At 41.5% G+C, this 21,857-nt stretch overlaps 1 long non-coding RNA gene across 1 annotated transcript in view; it reads right to left on the reverse strand.

The window, feature by feature from the left end:
* Positions 1-4,111: 4,111 nt before the first annotated feature.
* Positions 4,112-21,857, reverse strand: part of LOC115093213 — a 91,444-nt gene continuing 73,698 nt past the window's right edge. Inside the window, exon 4 of the long non-coding RNA XR_003857228.1 lies at positions 4,112-4,745. This is a non-coding gene — a long non-coding RNA (uncharacterized LOC115093213). The remainder of the gene's footprint in view (positions 4,746-21,857) is intronic.

A 21,857-nucleotide genomic window follows, 5' to 3' on the forward strand; every position in this document is an offset into this window, starting at 1 on the left:
ACAACTCCCAGCCTCCACCGGACCAAAACCACGCCCCATCGACACACAAATGGTCCCTAGAATCTTTTGATACCACATCATCCCTGGAAATAGAATCTATCATCAAGAAAATGAAGCCCTCATCGCACACAATAGACCAAATTCCGACCAAACTCCTTCTTACAATTCCTAACATCATCGCCAAACCTTTGGCCGACATTATAAACTGTTCACTCACAAACGGAACAGTCCCAGATGCCTTGAAAACAGCCTCGCTGAAACCTTTACTAAAAAAAACCAACCTGGACCCATCTAATCCCACAAATTTTCGCCCTATCGCTAACTTACCTTTCATAGCCAAGCTAATGGAAAAACTGGTCAATACTAGACTCACAGACTACCTCGAATCCCACGACATCCTATATCCATCGCAATTCGGTTTCAGGAAACGCAGAAATACAGAAACTCTCCTACTCTCATTAACTGACAACATCCTGTTGGGTCTCGACAAAGGTCAATCATACCTTCTAGCTCTGCTAGACATCTCGGCAGCGTTCGACACTGTGAACCACACAATCCTCATCAACCGTCTCATGGAAATAGGTATCTCAGGTGCTGCACTCCTCTGGTTAAAATCCTTTCTAAGCGACAGATACTACAAAGTAAAAATAACCAACAAAGAGTCGCACCTTGTAGCTGCCAAACAAGGAGTTCCCCAGGGTTCCTCGCTCTCGCCGACCCTATTCAACATATATCTTCTCCCCCTATGCCAACTCCTCGATAACCTCAACCTCACATACTTCATCTATGCGGACGACGTGCAGATCCTAATCCCCATCAAGGAACCCGTCTCCGACACGCTAAACTACTGGAATAGCTGCCTTCACGCCATCAACCTCCTTCTTACAAGTCTCTGCCTCGTTCTCAATACGTCCAAGACCGAACTGCTAATCATTTCCCCTAATGATAACAACATACTAGCCATCAATACTAGCATACCTCTAGTAAATCAAGTGAGAGACCTTGGAGCCTTCCTAGACTCCAGAATGAACTTTAAAAAGTTCATCAACAACACCACCAAAGAAGGCTTTTACAAACTACAGGTATTAAAACAACTAAGACCTCTCCTTCACTTTCATGACTACCGTTCGGTCCTTCAAGCCATACTATTCTCAAAGATAGACTATTGTAATGCGCTGTTACTTGGTCTCCCGGCCTCTTCTACCAAACCTCTTCAATTGCTGCAAAACGCCGCAGCCAGGATCCTCACAAACTCCCGCCGCATGGACCACATCACCCCGATTCTAAAAATACTTCACTGGCTACCCATTCGCTACAGAATTCTCTTCAAGACACTTACTATTATCCACAAAACCTTATTTCAAGAATCCTCGCTCCAACTTACCATACCCCTCAAACCACACTCCTCTGCAAGACCCACCAGATCTGCATATAGAGATTCCCTCCAAGTTCCCCCAAAAAAATCCGTTTTTCACAACGCTATTGAAAAACGGGCACTATCAATTGCTGGTCTGCATCACTGGAACTCCCTCCCGCCAGATCTCCGCCAGGAACATTGCCATATCACGTTCAGAAAAAAATTAAAAACTTGGCTGTTCGCCCAAGCTTACCCCTAAAAAAGCCTCAGGGTCACCCACACAGTCTCTTACCCCACGGATGCGTCCATTTCCGCAACTCAAAGGAACTGTTGTCCGACTAATTGCACTATCTTATAATTTGCTTAATTTCATATACACTATGTAAATTTGTACATAATTCTTATCCTGTAAGCACTCTCTCCTCCTTTTGCCCTTCTCTCCAGTTAGAATTTGTTTAACCTATCTTTTTCTCTAACAGCCTAGTTCCACATTCCCTGTTATAATGTAACTTTTGTTTTTGTTTGCTCTGTTAACTGGTTCCCCCTAGTTTACTGTAAACCGGTACGATAAGACCTGGTCTTGAGCATCGGTATATTAAAAGAATTCAAATACATACATACATACATAAATAAATAAATAAATAAATAAATAAATAAATAATATGAGGAATAGAGAGGCTTCCCAAGCCAAAAGTTCCTTCTTCAGTCACAGCCAGATTATACTTAAATCACAAATGAACAAATTAAATAAACCATAAAACTAAGAGATTGCCATTTTTTAATTATTTGTATTCCTTTCAGTTTCCCATTGCCACCACATCTTGTATTGTGACTCTTTACCCTTCTGCCTCTCTTGCTAGCTATCTTTTTTCAATATGCCAACATGTTTCTTAGCTTGGACAACCACTAACCTCTTAGGAGTGAATTTTCAAAATGTTTCACGCATTAGCCTATACATGTGTAAGTAGCCTCTACTCGTGTATTCTATATTTTATAAAAGTAAAAAAAATGCACTTATTTTTACTTTCACACACACATATACGCATTTAAAAACGGGGTGCTCTAGGGGTATTCTGGGGTGGGGCCAACACTCATGCAAGTTGCTATTTTATAAGACACACTTGTACATTTGCCACTTTACTCGTATATTTTTATAGCTGCTAATTATCTGGCATAAATGGTATTGAATGTGTTTATTTTGTAGTAGGGGTGTACATTCGTTTTTGATGAAATAGGAAATAGAGACGATATTTCCTATTTCTTTGCATTTCAGGGGGTGATGAAACGATAAGAAAACCCACAAAATTTTGTGTGGTTTTCATATCATTTTCGGGGGTGGGGGGGTGGGTGGAGAAAGGGCAGATTAAAAAAAAAAAAAACCAAACCTACCCCAACCCTTCAAATTTAATTAATTGCAAATTCCCCCCCTCCCGCCCCCCCCCAAAGATGTACCAAAAGTCCCTGGTGGTCCAGCGGGGTCCCAGGAGCAATCTCCCACTTTCGGGCCATCGGCTGCCACTAATCAAAATGGCGCTGATGGCCCTTTGCCCTTACCATGTGACAGGGGCTATTGGTGCCATTGGCCGGCCTCTGTCACATGGTAGGAGCAATGGATGACTGGCGCCATCTTAAAAAATGGTGCAGGCCATCCATTGCTTCTACCATCTGACAGAGGCTGACTAATGGTATGATAGCCCCTGTCATTGGCGCCATTTTGATTAGTGGCAGCCAACAGCCCAATAGGGGGAGATCACTCCTGGGACCCTGCTGGACCACCATGGACTTTCGGTGTGTCTTGTGGGGGGGGGGGGTCGGGGGTTACAATTAATTAAATTTGAAGGGTTGGGGTGGGTTTGGGGTTTGTTTTTTTTTACAACTCCCCGTTGGAATTCATTAAATCTGAAGGGTTGGGGCGGGTTTTGGGCTTCGTTTCAGGGGGTGGACGAAATAAAATCAGCCCGAACCGCAGGAAAACAAAATTTTCTACGGCGGGCCGATAACAAAGGCCGAACCAAAAGGTTCAGCCGAATCACATCTCTATTTTGTAGTTCTGACTAGTAGGGAGGTCTAGTTGAACTGGCGGAGTTCAGGCTCAAAACCCAGGAAGGTCTTGATGGCTTGGAGAAGGATGAGGCAAACTGGTGGATTAATTGGTGACCTATTAATTTAATTTACATGCGCATGCTTTAAAATTGGCCAACTTACGTAAGTAGGTCCTGCTTTACTATCACAAGTTAAATATACGTGATTATATTTTTTTTTAATAATTAGGAAAAGTACTAGCATTCAAGGTACTGCATGTATTCACATCTAATCCTACATATGCGCGTATGTTGCAGGTTAGAGATAAACATATTTTAATACTCATGGATATCACGTGCGAATTATAAAATACTTGCATGTATCTGCTCACGGCCATATGCGTGTGTGTATGCCATTGCACGCATTTGTTTGAAAGTTATCCTTGCTCAGTATATTATTAAATTTTCATGATATCTTTCATGTGGTGATTTCAAAATCTACTTCTAGCAAAAAAAAAAAAATCACACACAACATCAAAATGTGGTATTAAAATAGATAGAAGTATGTAGATATGTTATTATGGAATTACGATAAATTTGTTGTGGATGAAACAGAAAACTGAAAGATTTATTCTGAAATGCTAAACAAAGTCATCACAGCCTTGTCCCTGGCCTGTGTCCTATAAATCACACCAAAATATTCCAAATGACATCATCACATTAGAGATTTTTTGAGCAACGAACCATGAACACCTTGCAAATTATTATTTTGATCCATTTGTTGAAGAGAATCACAGCAAAAAATGGCACTTTCTACAGCTACTGAAGCAGTGACCCTTGCAGAGCACTCTTTTGTGCTGAACTTTTTATATCACTGAGCCTATTAGTCAGACAGCAGTTCAGACTGATATGCTTTATGTAGTTGATCCTAACCATCTCTTTAATTAGCCAGTATTAAATGATAATTAACACTTTTCACATTACAGTTTAATTTTAAAAATTAAATAGAAAATAGAAATTTTTCAGACAAGGCTACTAGATTTTACAGTGCTTCATTCTGGACACTGAGGATGCAGCAATTTACTATTGACAAGCACAAAAGTATGAGGTCATTTCACAAGCATAGTGTGGACAAAGGTGAACTGGGCAACTGATGAAATCTGTGGCCAAAGCGAAATTGCAATCTCTGAGCCAAACAGCAATAAAGTTACTGAAATGAAGCAATGCAGTTTTCAATGTGGAGTTAAATGGAGGATGTGGAGGCTTTAAACTGCATCCTCTGTAGTAATTAAAATACTGAAATATTTCTTGAAATGAATTGAAACTGCTGCCAGCATCACGGTTCTTGCATTCAAGCCTTCAGGGAACTGAAACAATCACACAAATAGTGAATAGAGTCATGTCAGTATCTGTAGACAAAAGAAGTATATGAAAATAATGCACTTTCTTCTAATGACAGATTCAGTCTATAAAACAAGCATGTAAAAAGCAGAATTCATTACTATTTACACCTCAACAGGAATTTGTAAAATCAATGAGGGTAATACCTGTCATATTATTTTGCATTAAAAAAGGGCACCATGTTTCAACTGTTACAAATATCCAACAATCATCAGTTATGGAATGCTAAACAATTTAAGGCTTGTTATCAACAAGACAAAAAAAAACTAAAGAGACAACTTTCTCTTTAGACCTCTGTGATCCTAGATTGCTATCATCCTTAAGGAACATATCGGATTTAAAATGACACCATCATGTCCAACTTTAGCAGGAACAAATCTATACTTTGGAAATTATAAGCAGATGGATAGACAATGGTAGAAATCCAGGGACAGTTTTTACTAGGAGTCAGTGTGAAGCAATTTCAGATTAAATTCAAGCCCCACCCAAACAAGGAAGGGGGATGGGATAATCAAAGTCAAACTAGGAAGGATTTCCAGCTATATACAGTATAGAATTGGACAGATTTGAGTGAATGTTCAAAGGAGTTCCATGCATAAAAATAGCATATACACTGTAAATGAATGTATGTTAGACCCTTCTTAAAAGCTCAGGACCAGCCTGGTCCAATTTAAGCCTCAGTCAGAAAGGGAACTCCACTCTGAGGGTGTTCGCCTTAAAAGAGGATAAGAAGCTAGGCCCAGGGAGAAAACAAGGGCCCCAGGAAAGAAAAGGAAGCCTAGGGAAGGCTAATACTGCTGAACTGTGAGTTATATTGTTGTCTTTATTTTGTGAACTGCGAGGGTAAGCAGAGCTGTTTCTTTTTTTGTTGTTGTTGTCATTAATAAAGATGTTTATGAGAGAACAGCCAGCCGGAGTCTGTTCTCTGGCTACCCAAAACATGCTTAAGAGGCATGCACATGCATATTTGCTATTTTATAAACCTTGAGTGTTAACACGTATTTTCAGTTTATTGGGCCAGATTTTAGTACCTACGCGCGGGCGTAGATTTGTGCGCGCAACAAATCTGCGCCCAAATAAATATGCATGTTATAAAATCCGGGATCGGCACACGCAAGGGGGTGCACACTTGTGCACCTTGCACGCGCTGAGCCCTAGGGGATCCCCGATGGCTTTCCCTGTTCCTTCCGAGGCTGCTCCGAAATCGAAGCGGCCTCGGAGGGAACTTTCCTTCCGCCGCCCCCCACCTTCCTCTCCCTTCCCCTACCTAACCCGCCCCCCAGCCCTATCTAAACTCCCCCCCTAACCTTTATTTTGGAAGTTGCGCCTGCCTCTGCACGGCCACTGTGCCGGAGGCCTCGGTCCCGCCCCCACCCCACCCCGCCCCTTTCACAAACGTGCGTCCTGGGGCTTGCGTGCGTCACTGGGCCTATGCAAAATAGGCCCAGTGACGCACGAAGGGCTTTTAAAATCTGCCCCAATGTGTATATTTTACTGGGAAAAGCAAAGGGTGGGCTAAGAGCTTTCTGAGGCAGGGTTCAGAAGTCTGCACCACTATACAGTTTATATAATTCTAGCATTAATCTACGCGTGTCTACCTATATGAGCAAATGTTGTACTCTAGATAGGTTTGAAACTTGGGTTCATTGTGAGTCATCTCTTTGGCTTTGCAATAGAGCTGTGGCAGGTCAGTTTATTTTCCAAGGGACCAGCAAGAATCAGGAATTTTGAAAGTGATGTGCTGATGCTCTGAGAAGGGTAGGAAGGTGACAGCTACTAGCTGTGATGGACCCTGCTGGTGTAAGAGTGACGCTGAAAGTTTCAGTCTTCAATAAAACCTTCCCCCAGCTCTCAACCACAGAGGGAATCTGAATTCCCCAGGGCTGGCTGGCTGGCTCATGAAAGAGGTGCAACATTTATCTACATATATGCCAGGTAGGGATTTTTTTTTTTTTTTACTTTCTGATGTGGATATTTTCATACATAGCAATATCTAAGAATAATTTAAATTTGAAACACTTTTCATGAAGCTAAACTGCATGTAAATCTAGCTATTTATTTTATTAACATAAGTTAAACTTAATGTTAGCTGTCCAAGTACACTTAAGTCGTATCTATAGATTCAAAGCTAGATTTCAATAAGGCTAGATATTTTCTCGTCCTCAGTGGAGGCAGTTTTCAGTCATATGCCCCAGAGGTAAGGAGGGCTTCCTGTCAACCTGCGACAGTAACATCTTCTTGCTGCAGCTGTGCAGGGAGGGAGCCACTTCGGGCCTCTCATTCATAGGAACGTTACTGGAACAGCTGGACTAGATGGGAGGGTGTTAAAAAGAGTGGGGGAACCCTAGGTAACTGAACATGAAGTCTTACGGTGTCAGAGTCCTGGCAGAAGCTCTGATTGAGATAGAAGAACCCCCCCCCCCACCCCCAAAAAAAAGAGCTGGAATAATAATACACTTTGATGCTGAAATGTATTTGACCGTGTTTATTTAAGATGCCATCTGAGAAAAAAAAAAAACCAAGATCCTCACTTTAAGAAAGCTTCTGATGCATGTAGATATCAAAGACTGCTCAGAGGATGCTCAGCATTATCTTCACAAGGCTTAAGCGGCATAGAAACTGATCTGAAGGCAGGTAAGGGCAGAAAAGAATGCAGATCTCAGCACTATATTACTCTGAAGATATTAGCATCCTGGACAACTTATTCAGATCGATGGCGGGCTGAGACAAACTTTGGCTACAGATAGGCTGCTGAATTAGTTCTAGCAGAAAAACACCATATACAAAAAGTGTTGATTATGTCAAATTTGTGTGCCCCTCTGGGAAATCCTGGTTCAAAACAGGAATATTGCTGCATCTTCATTTAAAGTAAAGGAGATATTATGTGCCTGTAAATTAATGGCCGACCATGAAAGAGCCAGGGATTACCTAAGTGAATCTTTATTATTTAAGCAAGTGACTTTGTGTATGTATGAATGTATTTATTAATTTATTACCTGCCAATGCTGAAGCTCTCGGCAGCAAACAACCTTACATACATAAAGGAGATTTTAAAAGTTCTACATGTGCTTGAATTGGGGGAGAGAGAGAGAGAACCTCTTTATAAGGCTCAGTCTGATACTCTTTATATGGACCATTCTAAGGGGGCACTTTGATTCGGGGTGAGTTTTCGGGAGGTGGAGTGGGGTTACAGACACATTCAGAGGTATCCATTGTAAAATTGACATCATTAAATAATTTTTGATATAATAAGTGATGAAAATTCTAAAAAGAGGAGTTGATTTGTATACTGCAGTCTCTGCTAGCTGCATTGTACTAATCAACTCCTTTTCATCACTTATAAGGACTAAAATTATTTAATGATGTCAGTTTTACAATGCGTACCTCTGATTGTGTCTGTAATACTACCCCCACCCCCACCCCCCCCAACCCTAACCCACCTCCTGAAAACTCACCCCAAATCAAAGTGCTCCCATACAACAGTCCACAGATAGAATATCAGACTGAGCCTTATAAAGAGGTTCTCTCTCTCTCTCTCCCAATATTCACTGGACCCCTGTGCCTAAGAAGGAGCTGTACCAAAGTGGCGTGCATACAGCTGCAGACATGCACATGTGAAGAGTATTTTATAACCTATGGGAGTAGGTTATGAAATAGCACATTTTTTGTGCATGGTGAGATATGTGCGTTCATGGGCGCAAGCGCGGCCCTTTTAAAATTAATAAATCAAGAGACAGAGCAAAAACAAAACAAGAAAAAAAACCAACTCTGCAAAACAAAACAATGGAGGCTCACTGTGAGATACCATTACAGAAATGCTTGCTTGAACAGATGAATTTTTAACACCTTAAAGCTTTTAGTGCAAGTATATGTAAGTGTATATATGTACACATATTGGGGGTTGTTTTCAAAGCCATTTATGCACTTGTTATAAAATTATGTGGGGACTGTGCACATAAATGTATGCATTAAACACAATTTCACATATACTTTTATGCGTACAAAAACCAGACATTCCATTCAGTAGAACTGGGAAGAAGTTGGTATTTACAAGCATAATTTTTATTTGAAAAATGTAAAAGAAGCTTCAAAGGGGTTTTGCACATTAAAATATGTACATACATTTTATAAATGTCAAGAGTATGCACATTCAGGTAAATTTTTAAAGAACATGCATATTTCAGTATGAGGAGGGAGAGAGAGAGAATCTGTATAGAGTCAGTTTGACACTCCCTCTATATATGTAGCATTCTGGTGGAGCACTTTAATCGGGGTGGGTTTTCAGGACGTGGCTTGGGATTAGGGGGGGTGTTGTTACAGACACATTCAGAGGTATTCATAGTACAATTGACATCAGTAAAGAATTGTAGTCCTTATACGTGACGAAAAGTCTAACAAGAGGAGTTGATTTGTATACTGCAATGCTAGCTGCATTGGTTAAACCTACTTCTTTTCATCACTTATAAGAGCTATAGGGGCAGATTTCCAAAGGGTTACGTGCGAAAGATACGCGCGTAATCCCCGAAAAGCTGCCCCTTCCACCCCCTGCGCACGCCGAGCCTCTCTTGCATAGGCTCGGCTGTGCGCGCAAGCCCCGGGACGTGCATAAGTCCCGGGGCTTTCCTGGAGGGGCGTGTCGGGGGCGTGTCGTGGCCGGTGCGTCATTGGGGGCGTTCTGGGGCGGGGTCGCGGGCGTGGTTCCAGCCCCCAGGCCTCCGGACCAGCCCCCGGCCTCCGGACCAGCCCCCAGACCGGAACATGTCGCGCCGGCAGCCGGCCTGCACGTGCAAGTTATGCCTACCTCGGGCAGGTGTAACTTGTAAAATAAAGGTAGGGGGGGAATTAGTTAGGGCTGGGGGTGAATTAGGGGAAGGTGGGGGGGGGGCAGAAGGAAAGTTCCCTCCAAGGCTGCTCCGATTTCGGAGCAGCCTTGGAGGGAACGGAGGAAGGCTGCGTGGCTCGGCACGCGCAGGCTACCGATTTTGCGCAGCCTTGCTGCTGTGCGCATATTATAAAATCGGGAGTAGATTTGTTTGCACCAGGTTGCGCGAACAAATCTACTCCCACACGCACCTTTTAAAATCTACCTCATAATTCTTTACTGTTGTCAGTCTAAATAGTGTCCCACACACCTTTTACAGCGTAAATATATCACTTAACAGAGAAGCTCTTACTGATACTGACAATACAGAGGAATTTTAAACACAAAAAAGCATGCCAAAAGAGAAATAATCATGTAATCCAAAACAGCCAATCAAAGACTGTAGTGAAGTGACCAATCAAAAAATAGGGGTTACAAAATCATAGAGTTTAAAACTTAAGAGCTCCAAAAGGAAAATAAGAATGTGATCCATACAGTTAATCACTAACAAGGGTTACAAAACCTTACATACAATGCTATGTATGAAAAGCAATGACAGTCTCCCTCGATATCCCAGTTTTAAACATCAGGGGATAAAGAGTGAAAAAGTAAGAAATATCACAAAAAATAGACCGGTCAATATCCCGATTCAGGCCATTGGGCAATAAAGAGTGGAGTTCGTGAATCCAATGTTATTCCCTGCGTGTCAGTAGTTCAGAAAAATTGCCTCCTCTAGAGGAAGGGAAAACCATGTCAATTACAAAAACTTCTAAATCTGCAAGGGAATGAGAGGCGTCTGAGCAGTGGAACAATAAAAAGTGAATTTTGAAAGCCTGGCGCATGCATTAATTAGGGAATATGTGAATGTCAGACTTGTGCGCACTGAGTCGATCTTAAAAGCCTGCGAGATATGTGTATATCTCCCGCAGCGCACACATCTAGAAAAGTTTTAGAAAAGGGTGTGGGCATTTCAGGGTGTGAACCTAAGAAGTGTGTATAAATACATGATCCGACATGTGCTGAGGCCCCCTGCTGCATAACTTTACACATCATCCATAGCAGAAGTAAATTAAGAAATAAAGAAAAAGGGGCTGATTTGCAGGGTTTTAAGAGTCGAGGCTTAATGGGGGGAGTGAAAGCTATTAAACTAGGGGGGTTTGGAGCAATCTTCTCTTAACTGGGCATAATGAGGATGAACTGGTGAAACTGGGAGTAGCGTCAATGTGTGCCCCTTTTAAAATCCTCCAATTTATGGGGTAGAAGAAGCATTTGCACACATATATACGACCCTCCTACAGTTTGATGCATATGTCTGCGTAGCCAGGCTATTTTATAACATGCATGCATATATGGGTGCAAGTTATAAAATAGCCACATCCCTGGGCACAGGCCAACGCACACGCACACGTATGTCCACGTCCCTGGGTACTTAAACATGGGCAAGATAGGTGTTGAAAAATACAAGTTTTAAGAGATCGTGAAATTTTTCCTATGTATAGCAGGGCACAGGAGCAGACAATAAAATGCACTACTCCATTTGAGGCCCAGATAGAAGAGTGCTTCAGAGGGTATACCTACCTGGAGGCAGGATGTGATAAGACAGTAATGGAAAGGAAAGAGGGACGTGCTGAAAAGTGACCACATGGCTGGTGCCATGAGAATGGGAGAGAATTCAGGGCAGTAGGGGAACGGAGTTCAGAGTGCACAAAATGATCCTGTACATTTTTACCCCAATGAAAAGCAAATTGAGGCATTTCACCAAAAACGGTATGTGGTATGCGATGTTTGATAACAGAGCAAACTTTTCCAACCCAATTGGAGAAGGGGAGGGGCATGTCATGCGTAAAAGGAGGAAAATAGCATCAGTGTATTATAACCAAATCAGTATCATCTGCTTGAAAGAAAAGGGATAAATAAAGGAGGATTAAAAATTGGCAACAAATAGGAAGGTTATGTTGGGGAGCCATGGTTGCACCAATGGTCGTACCCTTAATTTGCTGGTAAAAATTGACCTGAAATACAAAAACGTTTTCTGTCAAAGCAATAATTGTGAGATCTACCAGAAAAAGAGGTGGGAATAGATGGAAGAGGGGTAGATTGAGAAAGGACTGATTCTACCGGCTTCCCTCTGGGGGATGTTAAAATATAAAGAAATAATATCAAGGGTAACAAGAAAAAAATGGGGGATTAGATAAGGAAAGATCCTGAAAGAAGGTAATCAAATGACTTGAGTCTGGAGCCTAGAAAGGGCTGAGTGGGACAAAACTTTGAAGAAATTTGTCAACAAAAATGGGCAGAGGTTCTAAGAGGGAGCCAATCCCCGATACAATTGGCTGGTCAGGTGGGCTATTAATGGATTTGTGAATCTTGGATAAGGCAAAGAAGGTTGAGACTACCGGGTGTTTTTCAATGAGAAGTCTGCTTCCTGGGAAGTTAAAAAATGTCCCTGCTGGACCAAAGTCTGTATAAGGGCATACAATCATGGAGTAGGGTCAACAAGAAGAGTGTGGTAGAATTTGGTGTTGGACAGTTATTATTCAGCTTCAGAAATATTGCTGCAATCTTGTATAATGTCGGTGCCACCCTTATCGGCTAGTTTGATTATATCATTTGAATCTTTGGTTAAAGATGTAATAGCAGATCTTTCACCTTTTGTGAGGTTGTAAAGCATTCACTATGGAAAGGATTACAGGAGATCCAGATCATTGAAGTTAATCCACTGAGCTAGTGGATATCCATAGGGATTTGCGGGAAGCCCCAGAGTTATCAGAGACAAGAGGATGAAAAAGTAAAAAATAGTTTGATCTTCAGGAGATGAAAAAACTGGTGAAGATGTGTGTGTATCTCAAAAGAATCATATATTATTGAAGGAACAAATGAGACTCATTTTTATAACAGTCTTTCATCATTGATGGAGAGGGGTCTTGCAGATAAATTGAAGACTAGCCAAGGGGAATCCCTTGTGGTTACCAGAGGCTGGACATTGACTGTTGAGAGCTGAGGAAAAGATGATGAATAAGGTTATACATTCTAAAATTTTTTGGTTTGGTTCTCTCTCATTTCATGTTTTTGGTTTTTTTTTTTTGTTTGTTTACTGAATTTTTATGATTCAATTTATTTCCCCAAATTAAAAAAAAATGACGCCCCCCCCCCCCCTACAAATTTAGATCTGATTTTAAGGCATTCAAATTTTAAAAATTCCAATGCAACAAGTCTGATTATTCTAGAGGATTTGTGGATTTGTTTATCCCTGGATGCCAACAACCTTGTCTGATCTGCAAACAAGTCATCTATAAACATTCCTCATCTGATGTCTCTTCAGATGACAAATCATGCTTTTTGGCTCCAGCAACTCTTCCTTTGGAAGATTGACTTTTTCCTTCCAATGTTTTGTCATCTTCCTCTTCATCATTTTTTAGATTCACGCAGAAACATCAAGCCATCGGAATCTCAATACCCACAGAGCCGCTCAAATCCTTTGAGCCCACAGTTCTCTGCCAGGATCACTCACTCTCAACAGTCAATGTCCGGCCTTGGTAACCACAAGAGACTCCCCTTCGCTAGTCTTCAATTTATCTGCAAGACCCCACTCTGTTGATGATTAATGACTGTTCTAAAAAGGAGTCTCATTTGTTCTTTCAGTAATAAATAATTCTTTTGAGAAGCACACACATCTTCACTGTTGTTTTAGTCTTCTGAAGATCAAACTATTTTTTGCGTCTTCATCCTCTGTCTCTTGTGAAACATGCATTCAAATGTTCTATTTATGTAATCTAGGATCTTTTATTCACTTGGGCACCAATTTTCTCATCGGATCTCTTGACGTGTTTTCCCTTTCTCTAATTGGATTGGACAAGTTTGCTCTGTTATCAAAGATCATTGGTCAATCCTTCACCCACATACCATTTTCAGTGAAATGCCTCATTTGGGTTTTCATCAGGATAAAAATTTACAGGACCATTTAGTGCACTCTAATCTCCGACCCCCTACAGACTCACACTCCCTTCCATTCTCAGGGCACCAGCTGTGTCGTCACTGTTTAACATGTCCTCCTTCCCTTTCCATTACTGCCTTTTCATATCCTGCCACTGGGAAGGTATACCCCCTGAAGCACTCTTCCACCTGTGCCTCAACCGGAGTATGCTATAGTCTGCCTCTGTGCCCTGCTGTACATTGGAAAAACTACACAATATCTTAAAGCTCACATTTTTTAACACTTTTCTTGCATCTGAACTGCTTGTGTTGAAGCACCCCTAGTGTCTCACTGGTCAGATGCCTCTCATTCCCTTGCAGACTTACATTTTTTTTGCAATTGACATAGTTTTCCCTTCCTCTAGAGAAGGCAATTTTTCTGAACTACTGATATGCAACAACATTAGCTTCACTGACTCCAATCTTTACCTCCGAATGGCTTGAATCGGGATATTGAGTGACCCACCTTTTTATGATATTTCTTTCTTTTTCACTCTTTATCCCCTGTTATTTAAAACGGGAATATCAAGCGAGTCTTTCATGTCTTTTCATTCCTTTTCATTCATAGCATCATCCGTATAGTTTTATAACCCTTGTATTGATTGGCTGTTATGGGTTCCCATGCTTATTTTCCTTTTGGCACACTTTTTATTTCAAACTCTGTATGGTTTTGTAACCTCTGGTTTTTTTTTGGTCATTTCACTACAGTCTTTGAATGGCTGTTTTGAGTTACATGCTTATTTCTCTTTTGGCCTGCATTTTTGGTTTTAAAATGTATCTGTGTTGTCAGTATTAGTAAGAACTTCTCTGTTAAGTAATATGTATATGCTGTAAAAGGTACGTGTCACCGCTTAGCTTACTTACTTATTATGTCTAGTGTCCCCTTCTATAAATGTCTTCGCTATTAACATTTTGTATTTATCTTTATGTTCTAGCTTGAGCTGTTTGCCCTTCAGTCCTTTCTGTCACAGCCTCCGGGCAAAACATGGGTCCGTGTTAAGGGACTCACTGCTTTATGTCACTATTTTGAAACTTGCTTATTTGCAGTTCTTGAATAAACGTTGTATTCATGTCTAATCCACCTTTCTGACTGTGGTGGACACATCCATTTTATCAACTTGCCATTTGAGCAGCACAGTTTTTAAAATAGCAGCATAATCTTATGCATCTTGTTGCTCACACAAAGTCTGTATCACAAGAAGGTTTGAAAATTAGGCTCCCACTGCGTAAATGAACTTGAACAAGCTATACCCTACCCTACAAAGAGCAAGTGTAACTTTGCAGGTAATTTCAAAAGGAATAATGCGCATAAATGTAACATACTATTATGGCAATTTTTAAAAGCCATTTATGCACTTACAGGTAGAGATGTGATTCGGCCGAACCTTTTGGTTTGGCCTTCGTCATCGGCCCGCCGCGGGAAATTTCGTTTTCCCTAATTTTATTTCAGATGCCCATGAACCGAAGCCTGAAACCCACCCCAACCCTTCAAATTTAATTAATTGCAAACCCCCCACCCTCCCGACCGCCCCAAAACTTGCCAAAATTACCTGGTGGTCCAGCAGGGGTCCCGGGAGCGATTTCCTCCTCTCTGGCCGTCGGCTGCCAGTAATCAAAATGGTGCCGATGGCCCTTTGCCCTTACCGTGTGACAGGGGCTATCAGTGCCATTAGCCGGCCTCTGTCACATGGTAGGAGCAATGGACGGCCAGCGAGATCTTAAAAAATGGCACGGGCCATCCATTGCTCCTACCATGTGACAGAAGCCGACCAATGGTACCGATAGCCCCTGTCATACCTTAAGGGCAAAGGGCCATCGGTGCCATTTTGATTAGTGGCAGCCAATGGTCCGAGAGGGGGAGAACGCTCCCGGGATCCCGCTGGACTACCAAGGACTTTCGGTAAGTCTTGGGGGGGTGGGGTCAGCGGTTGCAATTAATTAAATTTGAAGGGTTGAGGTGGGTTTGGGGTATTTTTCTTTTTAATGTGCCCTTTCTCCCCCTCCAAAAAAAATGATAAAAAAACCACAGGAAATTTTGTGAGTTTTCTTATCGTTTCGTCATCCCCCCTGAAATGCGACGAAATAGGAAATATCGTTTCTATTTCCTATTTCGTCGCAAACTAATGCACATCCCTACTTACAGGTGAATTTTAAAAGCTTGACACTGCATCAATTAGGGGATGTGCAAATATGTCAAGCTAACAATTGTAAAGCAAATTTTAAAATCTGCCCAGATACGCGCATTTTTCCCACTGCGTGCACAAATTAAAAGTTTCCAGAAGAGGGTGGACCATGTGCTTGCTCTGGGCAGGGCATGGGCATTCCTAGATTTAAACCTGAAATTTGCATATAAATACTTACACACACTGATGCAAACCAGGCTCCCCTACCGTGTAATTTTACTTCTGTTATTGATGATGGCATGTAAGTCCTAAAACAAAAACAAAGGCTACTCAGCAGGGTTTTAAGTGTAAGGACTAACAGGGTAAAAGGTAGGCTAATTAATTAGGGGGTAGAAAGTCTTATCCTTGACTGGGGAAACTAGGAACGAACTGGGGAAACTGATAATCACTTTGATGCGCGTCTACTAAAATCCAAGAACTTACGAGATAGAGGCAAATTTTATATGCATGTGTTCATATAAAATTATGTGCACATGTACTTGCATACAGCCTATTTTGTACCATGCATGCATATATGCACATATGTTATAAAATGGCCACGTCCTTTGGTGACAGTCAGCATACGCGCGTGCATGTGCGCCCATTTAAAAGTTACCGCCCCTGCATACAAGTGGACTTTTGAAAATTTCTATGATATATGCTACTAAATTGTTAATGGGTTTTTTGAGTGTAAGTGGGCTTTTGAAAACTACTATGATATATGCTACCTTTATGTGCATAAATCCTTTTGCACAACTATCCTCTACAATTATAAAATTCAAACAAATGTGGGTGGCAGTCAAACACATTTAATATCAATTTCACCAGATAATTAGCAGATGTAAAAATTTGAAAGTTGGCAAATGTATGTGTGTGTCTTTTAAAATAGCAACTTACGTGTGCGAGCGCTGGCCCTGACCAGTGCCATCCCTAAATTGCCCCTTTTTTACATGCACAAATGTGCATGCAAAAGTGAACATATGTGTGTATTTTTGACTTTTATAAAATATGGGATACCCACATATATGCTAATTTTTATGTATGAACAGTTTTGAAAATTCATCCCCAAATTTAGGCTTGCAAGTCATTTACCTAGATTTATACACAGGGATGGCAACTTTCAAACAGGCGTGCGAGCACACATATACACATGTGCATCAGTAGACCCAGAGACGCAAAAAATGTATAACATGCGCGCACATATTATAAAACAGCCTAGGTGCGCATATCTGTGTGCCTATTTTTAAGCTTGTGAGTGCTCAGCAGAGTAAATCGGCTTATGGATGCACAACTGGCAATATTTATAACAGATGAGGGCTCAGCTGAGGATCAGTTTCCCCAGTTTGTCTACCAGTTGCCTGCTAGGTTCTCCCAATTCCCCTGGTTCTTTAACCTGCACTCCCCCCAGGTACCCAGATCCCTCCAGTACCTCACAGATGCCTATACATTTTTATTTTAAAATCTTACATTTGCTCCATAGCAGAAGTAAAGTTACGCAGCTCTGGACCTGGGCGCATGCCTAGACTCATAGGTACTTGTGCATACATCTCATGTATATATATGACATATATATATATATATATATATATATATATGTCATATATATATATATATATGACTAATATATATATATATATGACTAATATATATATATATATATATTATATATATTTTTTAATTATTTTTATACACCGACATTCATCTCAATTGAGATATCACACCGGTTTACATTCAGGTACTGTAGGTATTTCTCTATCCCCAGAGGGCTTACAATCTAAGTTTTTGTACCTGAGGCAATGTAGGGTAAAGTGACTTGCCCAAGGTCACAAGGAGCGACAGCGGGACTTGAACCTTGGTCTCCTGGTTCATAGTCCACTGCTCTAACCACTATAGTGCTATATGAATGTTAAGTAGTAGTAGTATACTAATAGTAGTAGTAGTAGTTGTAGAGTATACTACTAGTAGTAGTAGTAGTAGTAGTGCGCACATCTGGCGCACATCTGGCTAACAAAATCAGGTGGACATGCGCAATTGCCAGGCGTGCGCTCATCTCCCAAATTCGGCAACAGCCAGCTTTTAAAATTTACCTTTTAGAACTTTAAATCATTGCTAAGTCCCTAATTTATTTTCTACCCCCTGACTACATCCACCACAGAGGCCACTATTTAGGGTCCTAAATTTAAACACAGTGAAAATAAGACTCACAATTTCAGCATCAGCATTAATCGATTTTCAAAAGGCAGATTTAGTATCTTACTTCCAAAGGCATCTAAGCCCTTTGAAAACATTGACCATGTTATCTATCCATGCACAGAATTGGAAAAAATGGCCTACATCATCTGTAAGAGATAGAAGATCAGAGTCATTCATTAAATACTCCATGCCACTAATAAATTAGTCATCCTGGTCCTGATTTTGTGAAATGGGTAGGGAAAGAACATCAGGAGATAGAGGGGGATAAAAGAGAATGAATGAGAACAGAACCCCTCATTTATCAAAATGTGCAGAGGCATTTTTGCATGCATTAAGGGGTGGATTTTAAGAGCCCTGCTCGCGTAAATCCGCCTGGATTTATGCGAGCAGGGCCTTGCGCGCCGGTGCGCCTATTTTACATAGGCCTACCGGCGCGCGCAGAGCCCCGGGACTCGCCTAAGTTCCGGGGTTTTTCGAGGGGGGCGTGTTGGGGGCGTGTCGAGGCGGGGCCGATCGGCACGGCGTTTTTGGGGTGGGGCGTGGCGTTTCGGGGGCGGGCCCGGGGGCGTGGCCGCGCCCTCCGTAACCGCCCCAGGTCCCGTCTCGGCGCGCTAGAGGCCCGCTGGCGCGCGTGGATTTACTTCTCCCTCCGGGAGGCGTAAATCCCCCAACAAAGGTAAGGGGGGGTCTAGATAGGGCCGGAGGGTGGGTTAGATAGAGGAAGGGAGGGGAAGGCAAAAGCGAGTTCCCTCCGAGGCCGCTCCGATTTCGGAGCGGCCTCGGAGGGAACGGAGGTAGGCTGCGTGGCTCGGCACGCCGGCTACACGAAATCGGCAGCCTTGCGCGCGCCGATCCAGGATTTTAGCGGCTACGCGCGTATCTACTAAAATCCAGCGTACTTTTGTTTGTGCCTGATGCGCCTACAAAAGTACGCGAAGGCGCCCTTTTTTAAAATCTACCCCTAAGGGCTTATTGCATGTGAAAAGCCCTGTTAACGCATATGATAAGCCCTTAACACATGTGAAAACGCGTTTAACGCATGTGATAGCACCATATCGTATGGTGCGATGCAAGTCCGAAAAAGAGGAGGAGTTAGGGGTGGGGGTGGGCTGGGTTTACCATTTTGCTAAGCCCTATCACATGGCTTTAACGCCGATTTTAGCTACAACGTTTTCAGTAGTGTTATCAGGTAGAGAGTCCATCAAGCTAGCTTGAGAGAACATTGCACAAATCTCATCTTTGGGTGAGTGTCCTCACTCCGAGGGTCATCAAATCTTCACAAGAGAGCACTGTTCTGTTCGTATGTCTCATTTTGAATGTCAACGTGGCCCCTAACCCCTACATAATACCTAAACCTCACCTCAAGTTACTTGGTGGGCCTCTCTCTCACTCTCTCTCATCCCCCCAGAGGTTGTATGTAGGAAATACCACATTCTGGCACTTATCTGAAAATATGAAAAAGTTAATGCAATTTGCTGTAACTTAGCTCTTCACATAGCTATTAGTGCAAATTGAGATAAAGTGCCTATTACCATAAAACACACCATTTTGATAAATCCAGGCCAGAGTAAGCTAAAAAGGAAATGGAATAAGATATAGCTGATTGGGTGGGAGGAAGAAGAGCAAAAAAGAAGATTCAGAGGAAGGAGTACTGAATATACAGAAAATGGATAACATGAACACCCAGGACTGACCACCACACCACTTCACAATGCATTGCTAAACATCACACACCAAAAGACACAATAATTTGAATAAACAAGGACCACAACTTTATTTGAAGTAATGAATATATAATGTAACCACCTCCACCACAAAACAGGCCCTCTTCATATCATAAGCTGTGTCCCCCATCAGGTATGACTCCCTTGATCACACCCATCCTGCTGTTCTCAGTATTACAGCTCCCAAACTGCATTTCCATTTTATGAAGGGCTTAACGGAAACTGCTGACAGCTGGGCAAGAAAGCTCAACACTGCCCAAAATTAATAAACGCCTCAGGTAAACCACTTCAAACAGCTGAAAAGCTGTAACAGTGAAACAGAAATGTCATATACAATTAAAGAAAAAAGCATGGGTGGAAGAGCCACAAATCACTGCCATGTGCTAATATCCTTTATACCCTACAAGTAACATTGCCCACCCACTCTCAAATTTCCCCCCAAATCCCTACCAAGCAATGCAAGGAATTCTGTCTTGTATTTCAAAATAACTCACATTGGGTTGTAGGGTACCAAGTAATGCTCCCCGGCATCATCCCCCGCCCCCCCCCCCCCCCACACACACACACACACACCAATGCAAGTGATGGAGTAGCAAGCTGTGTATGATGGCAATCAGCATCGTGTTATGTATGGCAGTTCTAGAACCAACCATGCTGCCTCCCCAGAAAATGTGATAGATCAGAAAAAAAGCAATCAAAAGTTAAAGAAAGCAGACAAAAGAAATAACGAACGCATCGGGGATGAAGAAAAGAAGCTCGTAAAAGGCCATGTAAGTTTTGTTCTACAAGAAAAAGATTTAAAAAATCTAAAATAAGTTAATGCAGCTAATAACAGTCATCAAAATATTAGGGGGAAAAAAAGATCCAAGATACAATTCTGAGGCACACATTACATCATATGCAAGACTCTTCACATATGTAGACACACACGTACAAAATTCACTCTAAACAATAGAGGAAAAGATAAAAAGCAAACACTAAGCACTGCTACCACAGTCACTGCACCGTGCACTAACAAAAACCTAAAGAAACAAGAATCAGACCTAAACAGAATCAAGCCCAAATCAGGGATACTGGTCAGCTTTGGCTTTCTTTATTTTACTCTCTCTAAATGCCTTGTTCATAGCTGGAACATGAAGAAGATAATTCAGCACTATAGACGTTGATGCAGTACATTTGCCCACATGTTCCTTTCTCCATTACTGCATCTTTCACTCTTTCTGTCCTATGTATTTTAGAATAAATGAAGTCTACATCTACGTGTAAGACATCAAGACGAGTAAAACTTTTCATTAAGCTTAGCACTTAATGAAAAGCTCTGCAAAATGTTTCACTACCGTCTTGAGAATCAGAAATCCAACCCATGGACAACCTTTGGATAGGAATGATTTCTAGTTTCTTTGACAGCACAGATTCCCTAACTGATGTACATCACCAACATTAAAACTGTAATTATGTTTAATACTAGTTTCATGTTGCATCAAAGTACAAAATCAATACCATTTGCCGGCATACAGGAAAAATGGAATCTATAAATTGCTCTTATTGAGTAATTAAACACCTATTATTGTCATGAGCAGTGAAACAATGAATTTGATAAGATGCTTTTTTTCCCCAGGAACATACTGCAGTGATTAATACTTCCTTAGGTATTAAAATGACTGTCCTTTGTGCCGTGGTGCTGGCAGAAGAACAGGAATAAGAGAAGTAGTTGCCACGGTGCCACAATAACAGACTAACCTTGAACTGAACTCCCTTCCTCGAGAAATTAAATGCTATAGCAGGACTTTAAATCCCCTCATTTAGAGCTCATTTATGTTCCCAGTCACCTGCAGTTTCTTAAGCGAACTCATTATTCCTAAAAAGAAAAATCCTTGTATAATTTCTTTACAAATCTGAATTGTGTTTCTTCTTCTCTTCAAGGTATTTTGGTCTAAAAAGATGAGAGTAATAACATGGAAGACAAGGCAAAGACATAGAACCATTAAGGCAGTTTCTACTTTCCAGCTTTCAAATAAAGAATACAATCTGATATGAAAAGCTGAATATCTGAGTGAAATGTTATCAGTACCAAGGCATTTTTTTTTTTAATATGCTGATTGATATTAGAAAGCTTTGCTCTTTTTGTTGCTGTATCTATTTTTTTCCCCTCAGGTGGACCTTCTT

The sequence above is a fragment of the Rhinatrema bivittatum genome, chromosome 6 (genome assembly GCF_901001135.1).
Source record: "Rhinatrema bivittatum chromosome 6, aRhiBiv1.1, whole genome shotgun sequence".
Lineage (NCBI taxonomy): Eukaryota > Metazoa > Chordata > Amphibia > Gymnophiona > Rhinatrematidae > Rhinatrema > Rhinatrema bivittatum.